This window comes from Alexandromys fortis, unplaced genomic scaffold (assembly GCF_014885135.2).
Source record: "Alexandromys fortis isolate MF-2015 unplaced genomic scaffold, M_Fortis_MF-2015_v1.1 scaffold_349, whole genome shotgun sequence".
In the NCBI taxonomy this organism is placed as follows: Eukaryota; Metazoa; Chordata; class Mammalia; order Rodentia; family Cricetidae; genus Alexandromys; species Alexandromys fortis.
Window position 1 is genome coordinate 650,563 of NW_026068216.1, and position 6,431 is coordinate 656,993.

The window sequence follows — 6,431 nt, forward strand, 5'->3', positions numbered from 1 at the left end:
TTTGATTTGCTTTTCTCTGATGACTAAGGATGTTGAACATTTCCTTAAGTGTCTTTCAGCCATTTGAGATTCCTCTGTTGAGAGTTCTCTGTTTAGGTCTGTACTCCATTTTTTTTTATTGGATTATGTGATCTTTTGGTGTCCAATTTTTGAGTTCTTTGTATATTTTGGAGATCAAACCTCTGTCTGATATGGGGTTATTGAAGATCTTTTCCCATTCTGTGAGTTGTCACTTTGTCTTGTTGACCATGTCCTTTGCTTTGTAGAAGCTTTCCAGTTTCTGGAAGTCCCATTTATTAATTGTTTCTCTCAGTGTCTGTGCTTCTGGGATTATATTTAGGAAGTGGTTCCCTGTGCCAATGCATTCAAGCGTACTTCCCACTATAAGGTTCAGTGTGGCTATGTTTATGTTGAGGTCTTTGATCCATTTGGACTTGAAGCTCAGGCTTCTTATTAACTAGCTGCATTAAGGAGGAGCAGGCTTATCGCCCTGTCTGCCCGGCTAGTTTCACCTCCAAAATAATTACCCAGAAACTGTATTCATTTAAACACTGCCTGGCCCATTAGTTCTAGCCTCTTATTGGCTAACTCTCACATCTTTATTCAACCCATTTCTAGTAATCTGTTTAAAACCATGAGGTCATGGCTTACCAGGAAGGATTCAGCATGTCTGACCTGGAGGCTTCATGGTGGCTCCCTTTCTCTGCCTTCTTCCTCCCATAATTCAGTTTTGTTCTCTCCATCTATCTAAGTACTGCCTTATCAAAAGGCCAAGACAGTTTCTTTATTCAACCAATGAAAGCAACACAAAATACAGAAGGACCTCCTACACCAGCTACCTCTTTCATCTTAACCCATGTCTATGAATCTCTGTATGGCCACAAGGCTGTAGCCTACTGATAAGGTTCTGGAGTGTCTTCCTGCTTTGGCAGCTACATGGCATCTCTTAGACTCTGCCTAGTATCTCTAAATTTACTGCTCTTGTATGACCAGGATGATTGAAATGTTAAGAGGAATGCCAGAAAGTAGAGATTGAGATCATAGGATTTCAGTTGGAAATGGTAGACTCCATAATAGATTAAGTTAGAGGTCATTTGTGTGCTATTTTTGGCTTTAAAATCTTTTTGGATCAGTTGGATGTTCATTCCTGATTATTCATTTAGGTCTACAGTAAAAAAAAATTGGGGGCTTAAATAAATGAAAATGGAAAGATAGTTTCAGGTGGCAGCCAATTACTGAAGGAAGCAGGGATTTTCAAGGAGTTTATTACTATTATAGACAAGGCCCTTGTCATGGAATGGAAGTCTAGTAAGGTGCTTCAAGAGTAAGACTCCATCCACATAAATCTTCAATTTATGTAAGGAGTAAGCAAAGTAATTCCTAGTCCTAGGAAGCAACTTCATACAAAACCTGCTACACCTGTGGTCCAAGTGTGTAGTATCTGTCAATTAAGAAGTTAAACTTTTCAGGATCACTCATCATATGCTTGTCCTGGAAACAAGAAAGAATCAAAATTCAAGGTAATGGGTTCTTAGTTTTTGGTTACAACTCAGCATTGTTACTGGCATCCATGTTTGGCAGTGTCAGAAACCCAGTGAAGAGATTGTGAGAGTTCATTTCATGAAGCTGTGAGGATGAAACTTATATCTTTTGTTGTTTTTACTCTTTGGGGGGCCTGCCACCCAGTTCTCAAAAAAATGGCATACACTGAGGCTTATAAATTCCTAGTCTTCGGTTGTCTTGTTTGTAGCCAGCTTTTCTTAACTAATTGTTCCATCTACCTTTTGCCTCTGGGCTTTTATCTTTCTCTATTCTGTATACATTTTTTTAACTTCTTACTCTGTTGCTTGCTGTGTAGCTGAGTGGCTGGCCCATGCCTTCCTCTTCTTTTTTTGGTCATCCTTCCTTTTTCCCTCCAAGATTTCTTCCCTCATTTATTCTCTCTGCCTGCCAGCCCATCTTATTCTTTCCTACCAAGCTATTGACTTTCATTAGGCCAAACAAGTATTTTAGACCAGCCCAGTATCACAGCTTCACAGAATTAAACAAATGCAACTCATATTTGCACCATTGAAACAATTGTTTCACAACATAAATAAATATAACTCATCTTACAATAATATTCCACAACAGCCAGGGTTGTATTTTGATACAGCCTAGGCTGCATTTTGATACCACAAGATATTGAGATCCCTAAACTGTAAGGCATCTTCTATGGAGAACTAACTGAATATAGGAAGTGGAATGTAACTGAAGAGAGAGAGATGTATGAGAAGATGAGGGCCATCTAAGCCCTTTGAAACAGAGCTACAGGATTTGATGTTTGACCTGCTATGCTTCAGTCTTGCCTTGGTTCAATCTTCCCTCACAATGTCTCCATTTCTCTATTTTGTAGTGTAAATGGTATTCTGTACCATTGTATGTTGGAAAGATGTAACTTGTTTTCTGATTTTTACAATATGCTACTTGCTGGGGGACAATGGTCTTGTACCTTGTAAAGATTTGTCATTTGTATTGGTTTAATAAAATGCTGATTGACCAGTAACCAGGCAGGAAGGATAGGTGGGATGACCAGAACAGGAGAATTCTGGGAAGAGGAAAGGCTCAGTCTGCAGTTGTCACCCAGACACAGTGGAAACAAGATGAGAATACCTCACTGTTAAAAGGTACCAAGCCATGTGGCTAGCACAGACAAGAATTACGTACTAATCTAAGATGTAAGAATTAGTTAATAAGAAGCCTGAGCTAATAGGCCAACCACATTAGTCTGGAAGGATTCCACAGGTTCTCATCCTCTGTGGAAACAAAAGAAGAACCTTTTTTCCAAAGTAACTAATCCTTAGACCCAAATTCTGAAGATATGTTTACTTTAAAGTATATATGTTGGTTACTTAGCTGCTTTATAGTCAAAAAATTCAAAGAAAACACAGTAATATTCATAATCCAGATACTCTGTATATAGTCCATCTTTATGTGGCTTATTTGTTTTTATTCTATTACTTTTTAAATATTTATTTTGTTATCTTTCCTCCTTTAATTTATGACTGTCTGTACTCTCTTTAAAACTTTATTTAATTTTTTTATAAACCATTTACTTCTTTTTTTTATAACTCTCTATATTATTTTTCTTCTCTCTCCCAGGCCTATGTACATTTTTTAAACACACTGTGTCTCATTTAGAGGTCTTTTATGTATGAATCTCTCCTATTGTGTATCTGTAATTCTGTACTGTTCAGGAACACTTCTTAAAATGGGAAGTCCTTCTTATGAACTTAAGATGTGCCATTGGTAGAGCAAATATTGCCTAAATGCTTATCCCACACAGTCCAACATGGCAGAGGCATTTTTGCTGCCTCTGAGAGCAATGCCCATTGCCCCATTTTCAGGTGTACACGGAGTCTAAGTTGCCATTATCAATCTGCTCACAGACCCCATAGCCAGTCATCCAGAAAGAGTCAGAGTTCACGCTGGCAGCATGGCCCAGAAAACTGGCATTTCAAAATGGTGCAGCTTTTTTTCTGCTACCTCTAACTCAGGGAAACCTCTCTTAAAGGGGCCTAAGCATGTCACCAGTAAGCAGAGCCCATTTGGGGAAATAAATGTGGCTCAACTTCATTTTTTAGTGTCTAGAATTCCTTTCCAAACTCTCTAAGATTTTAAGTGGATTTTAGTTGGCAATGTGGGCACCAGTTTGTTGTGGGAAGCTGCTTGTTAGCTCTAGTTGCTCAGCCTGAAAATAATCACACAGAAACTGTATTAATTAAAGTGATTTGGTGATTAAATTATGGTGTCTATGTTATGGAATAAGTATGGGGAGCACCAGAATTATATGACTATACTGTCAAAGAAGTATACATTTATAGTGTTGTCAAAATCATACTTTCTGTTGTACACATGTATGGGCTATTTTAGAATGCATTGACCTATGATGACATGCATGTCGACTTCACTTGGGAAGAATGGACTTTGCTGGATCCTTCCCAGAAGAATCTCTACAAAGATGTGATGGTGGAAACCTACAGAAACCTCACTACTATAGGTAAGGCAGAATTATCTTTAATGTTTCAAATAAGGTGAAAACTGTTCATTGTTGGCATGAAAAAAGTCAAACTAGAGAGAAAACTTCTGTATATACTCAATGTGTTAAAGCCTTTGCATGTGACTGTCATCTTTACAGGCATGAAAAAACACATACTAGATTGAAACCCTATGAAGGAAATGAGTGTGGTAAAGCTTTTTCATATCACAGTCACCTTCAAATGCATAAAAGAACATACACTGGAGAGAAGCCCTATGAATGTAATCAATGTTCTGAAACCTTTGGACATCACTGTACTCTTCAAATGCATAAAAGAACACATATTGGAGAGAAACCCTATGAATGTAATCAGTGTGGTAAAGCCTTTGCATGTCACAGTAGTTTCCAAAAACATAAAAGAACCCATGCTGGAGAGAAGCCCTATGAATGTAATCAATGTGGTAAAGCCTTTGCACAGCACATCTACGAAGTCACGAAAGAACTCATACTGGAGAGAAACCCTATGAATGTAATCAGTATGGTAAAACATTTGTGTATCACAGTAGCCTCCAAACACATGAAAGAACCCATACTGGAGAGAAACCCTATGAATATAATCAGTGTGGTAAAGCCTTCACTTTTCACAGTCATCTTCAAAGTTATGAAAGAACCCATACTGGAGAGAAACCCTATGAATGTAATCAGTGTAGTAAAGCCTTTACATACCACAGTAGTCTCCGAAAACATAAAAGAACCCATACTGGAGAGAAACCCTATGAATGTAATCACTGTGGTAAAGCCTTCACACAGCACAGTCATCTTCAAAGTTATGAAAGAACTCATACTGGAGAGAAACCCTATGAATGTAATCAGTGTGGTAAAGCCTTTGTGTCTCAGAGTTATCTCTGAAAACATAAAAACACCCATACTGGAGAGAAAGCCTATGAATGTAATCAGTGTGGTAAAGCCTTTACATATCACAGTAGTCTCCAATTGCATGAAAGAAGCCATACTGGAGGGAAACCCTATGAATGTAATCAGTGTGGTAAAGCTTTTGTGTGTCAGAGTCATCTCCCAACGCATGAAAGAAACCATAGTGGAGAAAAGCCCTATGAATGTATTCAGTGTTGTAAAGCCTTTGTATGTCGCAGTAGTCTCCAAGCACATGAAAAAAAAAACACATGCTGGAGAGAAACCCTATGAATATAATCAATATGGTAAAGCCTTTGCATGTCACAATATTCTCTGAAATCATAAAAGAACCCATACTGGAGAGAGCGGCATCTCATGTACTGTGTAGTACTCCACTACTCAGTCGCAAAGTAGAAGAGTAGAATTGGTGATATAAAGGACTGACCAATCCTTAGAGAGTAAGCCACACAATATAGAATTTAGCTGAGGGAGGGCTGCCTCTGAAATACACCCAAAGACAAGTAGTATGTTAATCAGGACTATTAGAGATTTGGATGCAAAGATGTAAATGTTTATTTAACTTTTGTGTATACATGTCTGTAGTGAAAAAAGCAAATGAGATACTTACCCACAGAAAGGATAGAGAGTCTGCCTGTGTAACTATCTAGAGTAAGCTGGAGCATCACAGTTTTAAGAGGGATTTCTTAGTTGTGTTGGACTGGATCAATTCCATGATATTTTGTTATGTATTTGCTGTTTCTTGGTATCAACTACATACATTAAAACCCAAAAGCATGGTTATAGTAGTGAAATACCTGGATTAATCCAGACCCTCCCAGCAGGAAGAAAATAGCCAAAAATCTAAACAGGAAGAGAAGAATCAGGAATCTAGTATTCGCCAGTTCAGTGACTGTGTTTCAGGAACTAGCTGAAGATAAAGTTAGATTGTAATCTTGGAAGTGATCTTAAGAGGCAGGGAGTTGCCCCCTTGTGACCATCACTGGATTTTCGAAATTTTCTATGACCCTTTTGGATTACTGGGCTGTGGTTTCTTCCCTTAAAAACTCCTTCTCCCGGTCACTCAGGGTTGAACTCTTCCCCTGCGTGGGTTATCAGTCTCGGCCTCAGTGCACTGGTTCCCATCTCATCGATTAAAGCCTCCTGTGATTGCAGCAAGGACAGTCCCTCGTGAGTTACTGGGGGGGGGGGGGTCGTGTTATCCCAAGACTTGAGTGAGTCTCCCCAGCACTGGTGGTCTTTCAGTAGTAATGCCATGTATCATACTCCAAATGGACCTTACACCTAAATGTCAAATGCTTAGTGCAGAACTTCTAGAAAATACTTGAAACTAGGCCTCTCTGACTTTGGCAACCTGCCTAGGCTTTGGGAGGTTTCTCTAAGGCCCTGATGTATAGAGCAACAACAGAGCACTGTCTCTAATTTGGGGAATATGCTTGGGAGAGCGGGTAAAGATGTGGGGACCGGGCCTTTGGAAAAGGCT

The 6,431-nt window shown here is 39.0% G+C and overlaps 1 pseudogene; it reads left to right on the top strand.

Annotated features, from left to right (window-relative positions):
* Positions 1-5,318, top strand: part of LOC126493433 (zinc finger protein 120-like) — a 12,587-nt pseudogene extending 7,269 nt beyond the window's left edge.
* Positions 5,319-6,431: the final 1,113 nt, after the last annotated feature.